The sequence below is a fragment of the Lissotriton helveticus genome, chromosome 1_1 (genome assembly GCF_964261635.1).
Source record: "Lissotriton helveticus chromosome 1_1, aLisHel1.1, whole genome shotgun sequence".
NCBI classification, from domain to species: domain Eukaryota; kingdom Metazoa; phylum Chordata; class Amphibia; order Caudata; family Salamandridae; genus Lissotriton; species Lissotriton helveticus.
In genome coordinates, this window is record NC_136057.1 from 716,494,955 (window position 1) to 716,514,837 (window position 19,883).

Sequence of the window (19,883 nt, forward strand, 5' to 3'; positions counted from 1 at the left end):
TCACCACTACTATGGTCCTAACACAGTTGCTATCAAACCTATGATTGGTTTTCAACCCCAATACAAATAATTATTGTTGTTTTGAATAGTTGCAACAGTCCCAATGCGTTGATTTCAAAACACGTGCAACATCCACAATAATTTGCAAATTAACTTTCCAATGGTTAGCATAGCTATTATGATGCGCTTATATACATCTTTTTTACATTTATAGTCCATTGAAAAGTCTTGTGCTATCTACAACCAAAAGGTTTCAGCAATTTCTGCATAAAAATTTATGGTAAGGATCTTTTCTAAGTTGCCTCCACTATGTTCGAAAGCTGGCTATGCACCGTCAGGGATGTGGAATTCCTATAGCCCGACGCACAGGACATATTGGTTGGGATCAACGTCAACAAGTTTTCATATGTATTATATCCTTGGAACAAGTAGGCCCAACTCCCAGCAGCACAAACCCTTTGCCTACCAGTTAGCTGTACCACATAATAGGTCAGGGAAGACCACTGTCTGCAGTTAACGTAATATGTTTGCCGATATGTTAACGCTTTTCAAACCTGTATTTATGCTTCATTAATTGAACGCCTTTATTATTCAGCTGGACACTCTAAGTAAATGTTGTAAGCTCTCACTGCACTACTGTCAGTGCCTACAGTATAGAAAAGCATACAGCTCTGAAACACGTCTGACCCATGTATACTTATCAGGAACTCTTGCACCTCTCAATGATCACCATGATATATTTATTGGGGCCAGGGCTATCAAAAAATCACATTTACTTTGTCCTTGGAACAAGTAGTCCCATCCCCTGCAGCACAAATGCTTCAGCTGCCAATTTTCAATAAAACGTTCTGGAGCAGCAATGGGAACAGTCTGCTGCCGAGGTAATATTTGTGCCCATATGTTAATAACCTTCCACCACATTGATCCAAACTCATTATTATTAGAGTGAGTGTACAAAATAAGTGTGCACACATTTGCAAAGTTTACTACTATGAGGCTATGTTTCCTGCTCCCAGAATGCTCTGCAATTTGATGCAAATAATTGCAGAAGCTTAAAAGCAAGATTGATGATTATTTCCTTTCAAACTAAAATGCTCATAAAAAAGAGAAAGCAGGAAAAAAAAACATTTTGCTAAACTACTATAACATTTCACTTACCATTTTTTTTGCAGAATCTTTTGCTTAAATGTTGATCCATACTATTTCTCAAAAATGTCATTATGGAAAATCTCTAACTAGTTTCAAAAAGACTATGGAAAACAAAATTAAACAAACATTGGCAAAGGTAGTAACTAAAATTGATGGTCAGCTTTTTAGCTTTGTCATTGCATTACTTCTTTGGCATCGTGTTACTAAAACGTTATTGCAGTGGAAGCTGCTGTGCCCTCACCATTAAAACAAACTTTGGCAAAACCCAAAAATATTTTTGGTTTTAAAAAGCACAAACTTCCACAGTAGTTACTGGCACTGAACAAAACTACTTTGTGTGCCGATATCCAGATTATGATACCGCATATTCTGACCCTGGAACTATGTTTACCATATAAATACTTATAAAGTTTTTATTTCAACAACCTATTCATGTTTAAACCATGCAATATTAATTACAACTTACTTTTCACTTTCTTTTCAACAGGCCCAATGTTTCGAATGCAGCAGATGACCACCTTCAATCCATAAAAGGAAATGTAAATTATACTTACCTGTTACTGCTTATATATGTAAAAATAAAATCATTTTGTTGAGTCTATACACACCTTTTGCATTAGGACTATGAAATAGTGGTGTAAAAATATCATTCATTCTATTGTCAGATATCTACTTTGGTGACAGTGAAATTACCACTACTTTTTAGGCTACCATGGAACAATATTGTGTAGAGGAGCAGTGTTTCTTCTTGACCTTCAAAGAGGAACATTTAAATGTATATTTCAACAGGCACATACATTGATTGCTGAATTTCAAAAAGATAATTAAGTATCAATGTTACAGGAACTCTGCTCCAACTCTAAAAAGATCATTATCTCAAGCTTTTATAATCCTGAATGCTACGTTTTCTGTGAAACGATGTCCATGCATAACTATGCTAAGTTTTCTTTAGCTCCATGCACACATGTAGTGTAACCTATCAAACACTTTAAAATGCTACCCTCCCACCAGTTCTAAAGGCAGATTTAGAATTCAACAGTGCTTCACAAAATAGAATTCGACGTCACTAAGTACAAAGTGTTTCTGTATTCTGAAAGCTCTAATGTGTCCCTTAAAGATTCCAGCAAAGTCCACACACATACTAACTGAAACACACCAACCATTAGTAACCTGTTAAATTTACCAAGCAACTCTGTCAAGGTGTGATCAATCCCAAAAATCCTCCTTTGGCACAGCAAATATAGTGCAACACTTAAACAACTTGCACCCCAACAACTTAGCTTCACTGCAACATAGAGATTGCAGAACAACCAACTTCCTGCTGCATCAAGCACATCAACTACTGCAACAGTATCTTCAGCAAACAGTCCATACTCACATATTGATCTTCAATTTGGTAAACTTACATTTCTATGCATTTATTGCGAATAACTTTTGTGTTATGCAAAAAAATCTATCAACCTCATCAAAAACAACAAACAGAAGCGTCACTGTCCTTAACATTAGTCAGTAGACATTAAACAAACTTTTTTGTTATAAAAACTACCCCGTCCAAAGGCAGTGGAAAATCTGGACACTTGCTGCCTTTCTTGGCTTGAGCTATGAATTATTCTAAAATTAATTCAAATTCAAAATGCAGACCCTTTATTCAGCCTTCACGCTAACTACAAACTGTGAATACCAGTGAGTAACTTGCACACTTGTGTCCTTTCTTCCGTCCTTTCTACCGCACAGTGACTGTACTTTCTGCACTTACACGGTTTGCTTAGATGTGATACCCATTTCTCAGGCTCCCACTGCGGAATCCGACGCACAGTCTGTGTAATGGACTGGAAAACCAAACACCCACTTCCTTTACAAAGCAATGGGTAGTTTGCATATCTGCTGCCTTTCTTAATTTTCACCTTATTCGGCATCCACTAGCACAAACACACCTACCTGCTGCCTTTCTTGACTATCTGTGCCAACTAATATTCTAATTCAAAGTAGACCCTGAAAAGGGTCGGGTGTTCTTATTTTTAAACTCTACGGCCCACAGTGGGAACTTAGTAAACTTGCTTTGCTTCCTTAGATGTCATAGTAATTTCTCAGCCTCCCACTGCGGAATACAACACCCTGTCTGCATAATAAAAAGGATACCGAAAGATCCACTTCACTGACAAGGCAGAGAGTAGATTGCATATTTGCAGCCTTTCTTATTTTTCACCTAATTCATCTTCAACTCGATCTAGACACCATACACAGTAGAGACACTTACTTGCTGCCTTTTTTGGCTGGGGTTATCTATTATTCTTCAATTTCATATTCTAATTCAAACACAAATGCCAATATCGAGCCCTTTTGTTGTAACTACTTCCCCAAGTAAACACTAGGTAATTTGCACCTTTGCAGCCAATAACAATATTGGAAATTTTCATAAAAAATGTTGTAGCTGGTCAAGTTTCAATATCAGGAAGAACTTTTGTAACTGTTGCAATTATTTTTCATAATGGACCTTCTACAATATCTGGACATTACACTGTTAATTTAAAATCACTGAAAGCTTGGATACATTGCAATGATAGGCAATTAGTTTATAAGCAACGTTTGCCGAAAGAGTTACCAAAACCTTACCTAATATTTTTAAAGTCAAATTTGTAAGATCAAAATTTGGCCTTTTTAGGACTACTACTGTTAAGGTAGATTACTCTGGTGTTATAGAGTATTTTATAAGTGAGGGTGAGCAGCTTGAAGATGATAATATTCATGGTATTAAGGCAGTGTAGGTATATCAGGTGGTGAATGATGTGCCTGCAGCAGAGGACATTGATAATCACTCAGGTGGAGGTCTTTTGGACTTGTTGTAACTGTTGTACATGTTTGACTGGAATTCCTATATACAGTGTTTAGCCACTCTGTAGTCTGCTGCTCATGAAGGACTGTGTCACGGTTTTTCTTTTGTTTACAATCCAATTGTAAATGTTGCAGAGCATGTGGAGGGTGTTATAGCAGTACGAGGAGACGGTGTAGACTTGCTTACACATACAAAGGGAGGAGTTGAGGATGAATCCTAGGTTGTGCACATGCTTGATAGCTGTTGGTACTGTCCACAATGTACTCAGCTAGCGTAAGTCATCCGAGGCTGAGATGGTGGGTCTGAGGATGAGTACCTTCCTTTTGTGCGACTTCATGTTTAGAGAGCTGCTCTTTATGTACTTTGTGACGTTGCAGCGTTCTTATTTTTTACATTATTCATCTTCCACTCAATCAACACATTATCTACACGTACACACACACACACCTACTTTCTACCTTTCTTGCCTATGGTTAACAACCGTTTCTTATGCTCCCACTGCAGAATCCGACTAACACTCTGTAATGTACTGGAAAACAAAACACCCATTTCATTTACAAGGCAGTAGGTTCTTTCCGCTTCTGCTACCTTTCATCCTTTTCACCTAATTCTACATCCACTACCTCAAATACACCTACCTACTACATTTCTTGCTGCCTTTGCCAAGTATTATTGTAATTCAAAATGGAGTTCCTGAAATGGGCCCAGTGTTGTAATTTTTCAGCCCTACCGCCGCAGTGGTAACTTACTACACTTACATTCCATCATTTCATGTGGTAGTCATTTCTCAGACTCCACTACAAAATTCGACAATCTATCTGTATAATGAGGTGTGAAACCAAACATCCACTTACCTGACAAGGCAGTGGGTACTTTGCACCTCTGTAGCCTCTCTAATTTTTTTACCTTTTTTATCTTCTCAATCAACACATCATCTACACATAACACACACCAACTTGCTGCCTTTTCTTGGCTAGGCTTATCAATTATCCATGAATTTTATATTCTGATTCAAACTCATGCCCTTTATCGAGCCTTTTTGTTCTAACCAAAGTGGAAACAATACTATTTAGGAATGGGTAAGGTGAATGGACATATTCTACATTTTTTAGTACTATATTCTGCTATAACAGCCTGCGCCTTTTCCAAAAGTCATAAAGAATGACTGATTTCAAAATTTAGGAAAACATAAGAACTCAATATCCTTATAAGTAACAGCCTCATACTGAGGAGATTTTGCATATTACCTTGAGTGTAATTCAAGAACTAATCGTATCTATCACAGGCAATGAGTGAAGAGGGGAAATTAGTGCTCCAGACATGAGCTAAGATTTTAAAGACAAAAGGTTTGATACACACTTTCTAGAAGCATTAAATGATGTTGAAACTTTAGAACAAATGAATTCCGATACTGCTAACAAGAAAATTGATGTGATTGAAATACCTGATTAACTGATTCAAAGTCAAGGCCCTTTATTGAGCCTTTCTGGTCTACCTACTTCCGCGGCCGAAAGCAGTGGGACATTTGCACACCTGCAGACATTTTTCGCCGGGGTTATCAATTATTCTTGAAGTAATTCAAAGTTCAGGCCCTTTATTGAACTTTCTTCGTAACTACTATCCATGAATGGCAGTGGGTAATTTGTACACTTGCATCCTTTTTTGCGTCCTTTCTACCGCACAGTGTGTGTACTTTGTGCACTCGCTAAACTCCTTAGATGAGATACCCATTTCTCAGGCTCCCACTGCACAATCGGACGCACAGTCTGTGTAATGGACTGGGAAACCAAACACCCACTTTCTTTACAAAGCAGTGGGTAGTTTGTGCATCTGCTCTTTCTTATTTTTCACTTTTTTTATCTTCCACTTAATCAACACATCATGTACACACACACACACCGACTTTCTACCTTTCTTTGCTATGATTAACTAATATTCTATTTCATATCCATATTCAAAATGCAGGCCGTTTATTGAACCTTTTTATTGTAGCTACTACCGCAGCCAAAGACAGTGGGAAGTTTGACCACTTTCTGCCTTTCTTGCCTGGGATTATCAATTATTCTTCAATTTCATATTCTGATTCAAAGTCCTTTTTCAAGTCTTTTTGTTGTAGCTACTACCCCAGCCGAAAGCAGTAGGAAATGTGCACACGTGCTGCCTTTCTTTCCTAGGGTTATCAAATACTCTTGAATTTCAAATTCTAATTTAAACTCATGTCCCTTTATCAAGCCTTTTTCGTGTAGATATTGCACGGCCAGAAGGCAGTGGGAAATGTGCGCACTTGCTACCTTTCTTAAATGGGCTTATCAATTATTCCTCTTAAAATTCAAAGTGCACGCCCTTTATTGAACCCTTTATCGTAACTACTACCCATGAATGGCAGTGGGTAAATTGTACACTGCATCCTTTTTTGCGTTTTTTCTACTGCACAGTGTGTGTAGTTTGTGCACTCGCTAAACTCCTTAGATGAGATACCCATTTCTCAGGCTCGCACTGCACAATCCGATGCACAGTCTGTGTAATGGACTGGGAAACCAAACACCCACTTTCTTTACAAAGCAGTGGGTAGTTTGTGCATCTGCTCTTTCTTATTTTTCACTTTTTTTATTTTCCACTTAATCAACACATCATGTACACACACATACACACCTACTTTCTACCTTTCTTTGCTATGGTTAACTAATATTCTAATTCATATCCATATTCAAAATGCAGGCCGTTTATCAAACCTTTTTATTGTAGCTACTACCGCAGCCAAAGACAGTGGGAAGTGTGCACACTTTCTGCCTTTCTTGCCTAGGATTATCAATTATTCTTCAATTTCATATTCTGATTCAAAGTCCTTTTTCAAGTCTTTTTGTTGTAGCTACTACCCCAGCCGAAAGCAGTAGGAAATGTGCATACTTGCTGCCTTTCTTTCCTAGGGTTATCAAATACTCTTGAATTTCAAATTCTAATTTAAACTCATGTCCCTTTATCAAGCCTTTTTCGTGTAGATATTGCACGGCCAGAAGGCAGTGGGAAATGTGTGCACTTGCTACTTTTCTTAAGTGGGCTTATCAATTATTCCTCTCAAAATTCAAAGTGCACGCCCTTTATTGAACCTTCTTCGTAACTACTACCCATGAATGGCAGTGGGTAATTTGTACATTTGCATCCTTTTTTGCGTCTTTTCTACCGCACAGTGTGTGTAGTTTGTGCACTCGCTAAACTCCTTAGTTGAGATACCCATTTCTCAGGTTCGCACTGCACAATCCGATGCACAGTCTGTGTAATGGACTGGGAAACCAAACACCCACTTTCTTTACAAAGCAGTGGGTAGTTTGTGTGTCTGCTCTCTTTCTTATTTTTCATCTTTTTTATCTTCCACTTAATCAACACATTATGTACATGCACAGACACCTACTTTCTACCTTTCTTTGCTATGGTTAACTAATATTAGTCAAAAAAGTCAAAAAGCTTTATTTCGATAAAATGTCATTATCATAAAAGCAGTTTAAAAGTAATAATAAAATTAATGATACATGTCCAGTTGATAACAAGAAGTACAGCATTTACTAGAATAAATATTGTTTAAGAAAAAATTAAACAGAGTATTTAAGCTTTCTGGCTCGAATAGCCCAAGCCCAAAATAGAAATTTTGCTAGGGCACAAGCATAGGGTACATAACTATCCGAAACAAGTATCCTGGTTGCCTCAGCATGGCTCCTAGTTCCAAGTTGCCGACACAAGTTCTTCAGCCACACCCTTCTTGGATTGGCATATTCCTTGCAGACAAATAAAAAATGAGCTAATGTCTCTGGGTGGGCTGAACATGATGGACACAGGTCAGTTTTGTCTGTACAGGATTTCCATGTTTTGGTAAAAGTGTTCAGTGGAAGAGTACCCGTTCTGAATTTAAAATACAAAGACCGGGCAAAAGGTTTCCCGATTGTGTCTAAATAGGGTTCTCGCCTGGGACAGTCTTTAAACATCAAAAAATCCTCTGTGAGTCTGCCAATGGATGGACTAGAATGCCTTTGGGAGCAAGCCCAATCCCGAAAGAGGTTTTTAAGAACTTGTTTTGGAGGAGAGGTTCTGCTGGACCAAGAGTCTGATAGGCCCAAATTTGACAATAGATTTTTCATATCAGTTAACCATTTGACTCTGGCCCAGTGTGGTGACTCCATTATTTCTTCCAAACTTCTCGCGTAGGCACTAAGTTCCTCTACCCGCCAAATGCGGGCCCATAATAGGAGAGGGCGAAATTTCGCAATTTCGCCGATCTGGGTACAGCCGAGGTCCATAAATAAGGGCAAAAGGGGGGTACTTTGAGGGAGGGACATTATTTGCCTACAGAATTTATTCTCAGATTTTTGCAGTGCTTGAGAAGATGCGAAGCCCCAAAGTTCAGCTCCATAAAGCGCAGAGCTGACACCTTTGGCGGCATAGATCTCTAGGACTGTTCCTATTGGTTTGAACGAACTGGAACGTTGCTCCCTTAATAGGGCACCTGTGATCCTTTTATGATTCAGCAGCATCTTATCTAGATGGGGAGTCCAATCCATTTTGTCAGAAATGCGTATCCCTAAATAATCAAATTCTTTCACCCTTTCCAGGGATTCGGTGTTTAAAGTAGGGGGGCGCACTTTCTGTTTAGGGGGATTAAGGATGAGGTATTTTGTTTTATTGGTGTTTATGACCAAGCCTCGGTCGGTACAAAAGGATTGGAAGTTATCCAAGAGTTTCTGTAGTCCCATAGGGGTTTTGGAGATTAGGAGCGTGTCGTCCGCGAAGAGGAGGGTCGGTATATGTACCCCCCCAGGGATGGTTCGTCAGATGGAGATTTAAGTAAGTGCTCCACCACCCCATTAATGTACAGGGAGAAAAGGGTGGGAGCCAGAACACATCCCTGGCGGACCCCTCTCTCAACCGGAATACAGCCTGTTTTCTCCCCTCCGGAACCCCACCTGATTTGGGCAAAGCTGTCTTGATGGAGCCTAACTAATAGGGACAATAAGTACTGTGGGAGCCCCATGTTGGCCAGAACCCTCCATAGCGAGTCCCTGGGGACGAGGTCAAAGGCAGTCTTTAAATCGATGAATGCGAGATAAAGACTGCCTTTGCCTATCACTACCACCTTCCAGTGGATCATCATAAGCCTAAAGGCCTGCTCTATCGTTCCAGTGCCTACTCTAAAGCCGGCCTGAAAATCGGTAAGTATTTTGTTTTCATCCACCCAGTTGAGTATCCTGAGTAGAATGACTTTACCGACAACTTTTTGGCTTACATCCAGTAAGCTAATCGGCCTATAATTGGACGGATCATCCCTAGGGCCTTTCTTGTGGATGGGAACCACCTCTGCCCCCTTCCAAGAGACAGGAATGGGGGCACCCCTACAGATGGCAAGGAGGAGGGAGTGGATTAATTTACCCCAATTAGCACCATCAGCTTTTAGCAGATCCCCAGGGATGCCATCTGGTCCTGCAGCTTTTTGTGGAATGATGGAGTTAATAGCATACTCTACTTCCTTCAGTGTAAAATCGGGATCGCCAGGGAAAAGGGAGTAGTCAACATGAGGAGAAGAATGGACAGACCCTCTTCCATTCATATCGTCATGGCAGGAATACAGTTTGGAAAAATGAACCTCCCATACCTGACCCGGAATATTGCAGGTTACGAGGTCAATATCCGGTCTGTTTCGCGCCCTTATGGTGTCCCAGAAGGATTTAGAGTCTTTTTTCGTGCTGGCTTCCTTAAGGGTTAGCCAATAGTTATCCTCCCACTCCCTTTTTGCTACCAGTAAAGCCTTTTTATGGTCTCTTCTGGCAATATTATATTTCATATCCATATTCAAAATGCAGGCTGTTTATCAAACCTTTTTATTGTAGCTACTACCGCGGCCAAAGACAGTGGAAAATGTGCACACTTACTGCCTTTCTTGCCTGGGATTATCAATTATTCTTCAATTTCATATTCTGATTCAAAGTCCTTTTTCAAGTCTTTTTGTTGTAGCTACTACCCCAGCCAAAAGCAGTAGGAAATTTGCACACTTGCTTCCTTTCTTTCCTATGGTTATCAAACACTCTTGAATTTCAAATTCTAATTCAAACTCATGTCCCTTTATCAAGCCTTTTTCGTGTAGATATTGCACGGCCAGAAGGCAGTGGGAAATTTTCGCACTTGCTACCTTTCTTAAGTGGGCTTATCAATTATTCCTCTTCAAATTCAAAGTGCAGGCCCTTTATTGAGCCTTTTTGGTAACTGTTACTCGTCAATGAGTAGGTAATTTGCGCACTTCCTACCATTCATGTATAATAAAAAGCTTAACAAAAGTCTACCAATATTAAAAAAGAATCACTATGGTCTATGTTTATCAAATGTACTGTTTCTTATCCTAATTCAAAGTACAGACCCTTTATTGATCCTTCTTGGTAACTACTACTCATGAATTGCAGTGGATAATTTCCACACTTGCGTCCTTTCTTATTTTTTTACATTATTCATCTTCCACTCAATCAACACATCATCTACACATACACACACCTACTTGCAGCCTCTCTTGGCCATGGTTATCAACTATTCTTCTATTTCATATCGTATTCAAAGAACAGGCCCTTTATCGAACCTTAGTGTTGTAGCTACTAATCCAGGCGATGGCAGTGCAAAATTTGCACACTTCCTCCCTTTCTTGACTGACATTATCAAATACTCTTCAATTTCATATTCTGATTCAAACTCATGTCCCTTTATCAAACCCTTTTCATGTAGATATTGCAAGGCCAGAAGGTAGTGAGAAATTTGCACAGTTGCTGCCTTTCTTAGCTGTGCTTATCAATTATTTTTCTTCAAATTGGAATTCAAAGTGCAGGCCCTTTATTGAGCCTTCGTTGTAACTATTACTCATCAATGACAGTGGGTAATTTCCGCACTTCCTGACATTCATGTATAATAAAAAGCTTAATAAAAAGATACCAATATTAAAAAAGAGCCAGTATGATCTACGGTTAACAAATTATACTGTGTCCTTAGGTTCTGTTATCTGTGACTAAATAGCTTTCATCAATCTTTCTGTCAACAACTGCCTTCAATCTACACTGCAAACACCAGAGTTCACAACTTAAATTCACCTTTGAATTCAAATGTATCTTCAGTATCTCTGCTAAGAACTTTTTTATATAGATACTACCCCAACAGAAGACAGTTGAAAATGTTGCTCTTGCTGCCTTTCTTCGCAGGGGTTATGAATGATTATTCTTATAATCCAAATTCAAAGTACAGACGCTTTATTCAGCCTTCTTCGTAACTACCTCCCTTTAAATAGCAGTGGTTAATTTCCACACATTAATCCTTTCTTGCCACGCACAGTCTGTGTAATGAACTGAATATCTAAAGAACAACGTCCCTGACAAAACAGTGGGTGCCTTGCACGTCTGCACCCTTTCTTATGTTTTACCTTATTCATCTTCCACTCAATCAACACATCATCCACATATACACACACCTACTTGTTGCCTTTTTTCGCTGGGATTATCAATTATTCTTCGATTTCATATTCTGATTCAAATTCTAGACCCTTTTTCGAGCCTTTTTGTTGTAGTTACTACCCCAGCCGAAGGCAGTTCAAAATTTGCACACTAGCTGCGTTTCTTAACTAGGGTTATCAATCATTCTAAAAATAACTACAAACTCAGAAACAATATATTCATTTGCAAACAAATTGCAAAGTAATCGTATCTGTAAAACTTCTTTGCCATGTTCACTCTTTTTTCCAATTCTTATATCTCATAGAATACTTCCATAACTAGCATCATATACTTGTCGCATATTTGTAATAAATTCCATATATTCAAAATATGACCAAAGATTAACATTTCCAATGCTACATTACACCTTTTACTTAATCTACCTCTGCAGCATGACAACAAATTACAATACTACAAGCTATCTGGAGAAGCTTGTTGTGAAGACTGAAAGAAAATTTAAGTTTTCAATATTGATGACGTAAGCATGGTATCAAACTTAATGCTTGCCTTAGTGCATTTAAAAATGCACTAAGCTGTCGCTTAGACTCTCTCGTGAGGCGGGAGATCTTACGCTCGCTGCTATTTAAAACTGCTACTTTTAAAACTGATCTTAAATACCTTGATTTTAACTTATTACTGTGTTGAATTTGATCTGTGACATTCACTGCTCGCACCCGTTCCGCCCAGCAGACTAATTGCTGATGCGGAGAGGGTTGCCATAGCAACGCCGCCCTTCGGCTACAAGCCACGCCCCTTCACGCTGTCACGCCCACATCCAGCCCTTAAAAAAGCGAAGCGCTGATCACTAGCGCTGTCGCTTAGACTCTCTCGTGAGGCGGGAGATCTTACGCTCGCTGCTATTTAAAACTGCTACTTTTAAAACTGATCTTAAATACCTTGATTTTAACTTATTACTGTGTTGAATTTGATCTGTGACATTCACTGCTCGCACCCGTTCCGCCCAGCAGACTAATTGCTGATGCGGAGAGGGTTGCCATAGCAACGCCGCCCTTCGGCTACAAGCCACGCCCCTTCACGCTGTCACGCCCACATCCAGCCCTTAAAAAAGCGAAGCGCTGATCACTAGCGCTGTCGCTTAGACTCTCTCGTGAGGCGGGAGATCTTACGCTCGCTGCTATTTAAAACTGCTACTTTTAAAACTGATCTTAAATACCTTGATTTTAACTTATTACTGTGTTGAATTTGATCTGTGACATTCACTGCTCGCACCCGTTCCGCCCAGCAGACTAATTGCTGATGCGGAGAGGGTTGCCATAGCAACGCCGCCCTTCGGCTACAAGCCACGCCCCTTCACGCTGTCACGCCCACATCCAGCCCTTAAAAAAGCGAAGCGCTGATCACTAGCGCTGTCGCTTAGACTCTCTCGTGAGGCGGGAGATCTTACGCTCGCTGCTATTTAAAACTGCTACTTTTAAAACTGATCTTAAATACCTTGATTTTAACTTATTACTGTGTTGAATTTGATCTGTGACATTCACTGCTCGCACCCGTTCCGCCCAGCAGACTAATTGCTGATGCGGAGAGGGTTGCCATAGCAACGCCGCCCTTCGGCTACAAGCCACGCCCCTTCACGCTGTCACGCCCACAGCCACCCTTTCCATTGCTATATACATGTACAGGAACCGGAAGCGCAGCGGACGAGCGCAGCGGGCGCGACGATTGCGCGCCGAAGGCGCGCATAAGGCAAGCTCGTCTGCGCTCGTCCGCGCCGAGGACGGGCCCGGGGCCACCCCCCCTGTTCTGCCTGGCCCACGACCCACCAGTCATACCCCTCTGCTATGTTACTCCTCCGCAGAACTCTGGAGCTATAAACCTTATGCCGAAATAGCTCACCCCACACCCCTCTGTAACTACGACCATTGCATTGGACCGCTTATATGTCCTACATGCATAAACTTACCGCCTACAGACATCACTACTTCCATACCCACAGTGTCTGCAGCTTTAATAAACGTTCGTTCCCTACCCAAACACAAAATGGAAATCGCCGAGTTCATTGACTCTCATGACCTCGACCTATTATTTATCACCGAAACCTGGGGAAATGAATCCTCTGGACCTGATTTCAGAGATGCCATGCCTAACAACTACTGTGTAAGCAAGCTAAACAGACCCCTAAGGAAAGGCGGAGGAATAGCAATCATACATAAAGAGCACCTAAAAGTAACAACATCAGAAACTAGTCTCCTTGAGTGTGAAGCCCTCCTCTTTGCCATACGCACCTCCAGCAAATCTACCTTTAGAGGTTTGTTAATTTACCGCCCCCCAGGATCCAGATCTAAATTTCTTTCAAATGTAGATAAAATCATTGAGATGTCTATTGGAGCCCAACACTTCACCGTACTAGGTGACTTCAATTTTCATCTCGAATCTCATGATGACCTTGATACAGGAACATTATTAGGTGACATGGAGTCAGTAGACCTCCTACAAATTGTCAAATCACCTACCCACTCAGCAGGGCATACCTTAGACGGCCTATTTACCAACAACAGAGATATTATAATCAATAATGTTCTTCCTCTATCTTGGACAGACCATTCGGCAGTTTGTTTTTCAGTCCCCATTACTCCTTGTCCACCCTCCCAGACTACTTCTGGACCAACAAAATTCAGAGACTGGAAAAACATTAACATCGACCAGCTCACTGAGATCATACGGGACAGCCCTCCGCTAAACAAGCAAGACCCTGTAGCTGCGTCAGCCACCTACTTGAATATCCTGAACGCAGCCTGTAACAAACTAGCCCCCACAAAAACATCTAACAGGAACAGAAAGCATCATTCTGCCCCTTGGTTCTCGGAATCACTAAGATTGCAGCGCCAATTCTGCAGGAACTTAGAGAGACAATGGCGTCGACACTATAATAACGCAGACAAGACCAGCTATAAAAACGCCCTTTCCATTTATAAAAAACTGATCACTTCCGAGAAAACAACTTACTATACCAACCAAATCACCCAGGCTAAAAATTCATCAGGAAAACTGTTCCAGGTAGTAACATACCTGTCCAATCCTCCCCCACCCCCCTCAGAGGGATCGCAGGACCTCTCAGATGCACTGGCTAAATTTTTTGAAGACAAGGTCAGAGCCATTTTTTCCACTTTTGCACCTGACCCTTCTCCATCCCCTATCGAGCACCCTACGACAAATAACTCTCCTAATTTCCCAGCCTTCAAAATCATTACGAAAGATACGGTGCTACCCCTTATCGCCAGAACCAAATCTGGATCCCCCCTTGATCCATGCCCTCCTGCGGTTCTCAACCGTATCCCAGAAGCTGTTGCCCCGTCACTCACTACGATCTGCAACGCAATGTTCACATCCGGCACCTACCCTTCAGTATGGAAGGAAGCCATTATCAAGCCACTACTCAAAAAACCCAGTCTAGACCCGTCTCTTCCATCCAGCTACAGGCCCATTGCATGCCTTCCTTTTCCTGCCAAAATCTTTGAAAAGATCATGAACCAGCAACTGGCAACATACATCCACAACAACAACTTACTGGATGATACCCAGTTCGGGTTCCGTCAGGGACATGGCACAGAGACAGCTCTCCTGAAGGCAGCGGACGAGATTCGATCCACTATGGACAATGGAGGAGCTGCAGTCCTCATACTCTTAGACCTGTCCGCAGCCTTCGACACGGTCGATCATGCCACTCTGATCGACCGTGTCGCGGCCATAGGAGTAAGGGACAAGGCTAAGGAGCTTCTGGCCTCATTCTTGTCAAATCGCCTACAAACGGTGAAGCTGGGACAATACACTTCTCAGACCTTCTCCCTGCCTTGCGGGGTACCACAGGGATCCTCGCTAAGCCCGACACTGTTCAATATATATGTGTCTGACTTAGCGAGGGTCATCAAGTCCCATGGTATCTCTCTCACGACATACGCAGACGACACACAGCTGGTGTTGTCCGTATTCGATGATGGCCAAACAGTAGCGTCAAACTTCCAATCTGGCATGGAAGCAATAAGCTCCTGGATGTCATCAAACTGCCTCAAACTAAATTCTGATAAAACAGAAGTGATGACATTCGGGAGACTACAACCAACTTGGTCTCCTCAATGGTGGCCCCAACAACTGGGACAACCTCCAGTACCAGTGACCAAGGTACGAAACTTGGGGGTCATCTTCGACAACAAACTGTCCTTCCAGCAGCACGCAAACTCAGTGGTCTCATCTGCCTTCCACACCTTAAAAAAAATCAAAAAACTCATTCCGTACCTACCAGCTTCCGCAGGCAAAACTTTAGTCAGTACGCTAGTCTTCTCCAAGACTGACTATTGTAATGCCTTACTCCTAAATGCACAACAAAAGGTCCTTAATAAAATACAGACTGTACAGAATGCAGCAGCTAGGACCCTGCTACGCATTCCTAAATTTGCATCTGTCTCTCCCTACATCCAACAGCTGCATTGGTTGCCGGTAAGGAGCCGCATCAAATTTAAGGCCTTGTGCATAGCGTACAAAGCCATTCATAACCAAGGCCCCCGATTTCTAAAACAAGCCTTTCAGCCACCTGAACAGCAAAGAACATTGCGTTCATCTTCTGCCCATCTGCTAACAGTCCCTCGCACAAGAAGGGCTAATTGGGGAGACAAACGTTTCACCGTTGCCACAGCTAGACTGTGGAACACTCTCCCTCTCCATCTTAAGTGTGCACCTACCCTGCTTAAGTTCAGAAAAAATCTGAAAACATGGCTATTCCGTGCCTAGTTTCCTTTCCTACGGAGAGTTCTGTTGACACAGCGCCGAGACACCCTCGGGTATTTGCGCGCTCTAAAAATCGCCCCAAATAAATAAATAAATAAATAAATAATTCGTAAAACAGAGTATGACATATTACTCTCAATTTATTTAAGACAGACAATTATGCTGTGTCCTCCGATTCTCTTATCTGTGTCTAAATATCATTCTTCAATCTTTGTCTCAACAACTGCCTTCAATCTACACTATGAACAGCTGGGTTCACAACTTGAATTCACCTTCCTTCTACATTAAGGACAACATTGTATTCAGCCTTCCTTTCCTTAAGTCAGAGACAATTATACTGTATCCTCAGTTCCTTTTATCTGTGACTAAATAGCATTCATCGATCTTTGTGAGAACAACTGCCTTCAATCTACACTACAGACAGCTCAGTTCACAACTTTAATTCAGATTACCTTCTTTTTTTTTTTTTTTTTGACACATGTAAGGCGCACTGTTACCGTACGGTGTCCTGGCGCTGTCTTGATAGCTCCTGAAACTAAATCCCCGGGTTAATTTTAAAAAAGCCATGTTTTTAGCTTTCTCCGAAAGGTCATCAGCTCAGGGGACAGTCGGAGTGCCACTGGAAGGGCATTCCAGGACACCGCCGCCCCTCGGCTAAAGCTCCTGCGTCCCCAACACACTTTCCTGATACGTGGGGTCTTGATCAATCCCAGAGTAGCTGACCTCAAAAGTCTACCCGGTTTGTACCAGTGAAAGTATTGCCCCAGGAATGCTGGACCTATACCATGGATCCCCTTAAAGACAATACACATGCTTTTAAATAGGATCCGCTTCCTTACTGGCAACCAATGTAATTTCACCAGTTCATGAGAGATGGACGCAAACTTGGGCAAGCCTGTAAGAAGGCGCGCTGCTGCATTCTGCAATATCTGTAACTTGTCGAGTACTCCCTGATGGGCTTCAAGGAGCAAACTGTTACAATAGTCCAATCGTGAGAGCAACAAGGCCGTCACCACTGTTTTTTTACATTCCCCTGGGAGAAACGGAAGAACCTTCCGAAGGATTTTTAAAGTCCAGTGGATGGATGAGGCCACGCATTTACCTGAGGTCTATAGGAGAGTCTATCATCTACATTGACCCCCAGGTTCTTAACCTTATTAACCGGAGTGGGGAGAGTCCCCATCTCTTCTGGCCACCAGCTCGGGCCCCAGAAATTGGCCGTAGATCCAAACAGTATCACTTCAGTTTTACCCGAATTGAGTTTTAAACAATTTCCGGCCATCCATTTGCTCACAGCCTTCATGCATTCCTGGAACTTGCTGGCCACGTCATTCTCCCTCCCTGGTAGCAGTGACACCACGATCTGTGTGTGATCTGCGTAAGATGTGAGTTCAAACCCATGGGAGCGGATGACTGGGGCCAGGGAGGAGACGTAGACATTAAACAAGGTAGGGCTAAGTGAGGAACCCTGAGGAACCCCACAAGGTGGTTGAAAGGGTTTCGACTCAAAGTCCCTCAGCGCAACTACCTGGACCCTATTGGTCAAAAAAGATCTCAAAATGTCTAAGGCGTTCCCCTGAACCCCACATTCCTCCAGCCGGTCCACCAAGATGGTATGGTGGACCGTATCAAAGACTGCCAACAGATCCAGCATAACCAGGGCCGCACGACCTCCGGAGTCCATCACCTTCCTGACCTTTTCTGTTGACTTGATCAGGGCGGACTCGGTACTGTGGCCTGGTCTAAACCCATGCTGTGAGATGTCTAGCCCCTGAGTGGTTCCTAGGTGTGCACTAAGCTGGATGTTCATAATACTTTCAATGATCTTGGCCGGCATAGGATGTCTTGAAATTGGCCAATAATTGTTGGGGTCCAAGATGTCCAAGTTAGGCTTCTTTAATAGCGGCTTGATGGAGGCCCGCTTCCAGCTCGATGGGAAATCCCCTATCTCAAATAACTGATTAGATTGTCCTGCTAGGACATTAGCTATGGGGGTTACTGCCAGCTTTGCGATTGTTACTGGGCAGGGGTCATAGGGTGAGCCAGATTTTAAGCTCAGCAAGTGTCTCTTGTTCTCTTCCCCTTCCACTGGGACGAAGCCCAGCAATCTAGTGCCCTGGGTAGCTGCCGTCCAGCTCCTAGATCTGGATGCCTGCAAGCTCTGTGCCACCGGGGCTTCCAGAGATGCAAAAATCTTTTCCACCTTGCTTGAAGAAAACTGAGCTAAATTCTCACAGAGTTCCTGGTTTGGAAGCATAACTGCTGATTTAGGTGCGGCCAGGCTTGCTACCATGTGAAAGAGTTCGTTGGACGAGTTTTTGGCCCCAAGGATGCGTTCTGTAAAATAGGCTTCCTTAAGTTGTCTTATTCTCTCTTTATATTTCCCTGACTACCTCTGTATGTCTTCTTCTCTGCTTCTTTGTAGTTTTTGTGCCAGACTCTTTCTAGCTTTTTGCACTCGCACTTTAGCTCCCTGAGTTCCTCTGTAAACCAGGGGGCTAATGGAACCGTCCGAGTGGGAAGCCAGCTTTTAGGTGGAGCCAGTATAGTGCAGGCCTGGTCGATCCAGTTGGCATAAGTAGTGGCGGCTTCCACTGTCCCTGCAGGCAAAGGCACCATGGAGGACGCCAGCAGTTCCTCCAAGGCAGTCCCATCTATTTTAGCCCAGGCTCTGCTAACCTTGACTTCCTTCTTATTCCGTCTTGCCCTATGTACTGCCGCACCTTGAATGCTAAACCATACCACGGCATGGTCTGATCAGACTACGGGCTCTGACCGGGAGAATTGCAGGTCTGGATGACTCGTAAAAATCCCGTGTTAAGGTATGGCCTGCTTTATGAGTAGGCCCAGTGACCACCTGTATTAGCCCCAGCCCTTCCATTAGATCTTTTAGTGCCGCTGTGTCACTGTCCTGACTGGAATCCAGATGGAAATTAAGATCCCCAAGGACAGTGTAGGCCTTTGTACACAGTGCTTCCTCTAAAAAGTTACTCACTGCCCCCAAAAACCTAGTTTTGGTGCCCGGTGGTCTATATATGAGACAGCCCTTAAAAGATTGATGGTCCGATAGAATAAGGTTAAATGCTAGGGCCTCACAAGAGTAGGACGCTATGGGGAGGAAGCTGCCTTTAATGGAGGGGTGATATATGATCGCAAGGCCTCCTCCTCTTTTCTTCGGCCTGTCCAGTGTATAACTGAGGTAGTCCACTGGGATCGCCTTTACTAAGTCCGGGCCGAACGCCGCATCCGTCGAGGTTTCAGTAACAAATGCTATTTTAGTTTTGTGATCTTTAATTAGTTCAGCTAGCTCTAAATTATGCTTGACCAATGATCTGGCATTGATCAACAGGCAGTCAAAATCTCTCCTCCTTGTTTCCTCCCTGTTCCTGTTCCTCCTTATCAGGTTAGTGCCCTAATTTGATTCATCAGGATGTCCGTAGTAAATTCCTGGCAAACATGGCAGACATAAGGACCTCCTTGCAGGGTCTCATCCAGCCTCAGAGACTTACAGCCTGTCATTCTTTTCCCCGCATTAAGGCTCAGAAGAGTATTACTTTAAAAAAAAGAGAGTTTCCCAGAAAACCAGAAAGGACTGGGTATCAAACAATATCAAAAAAGGGAATTCCTTTCTGTGTTAATGACTTTCTGTTAAT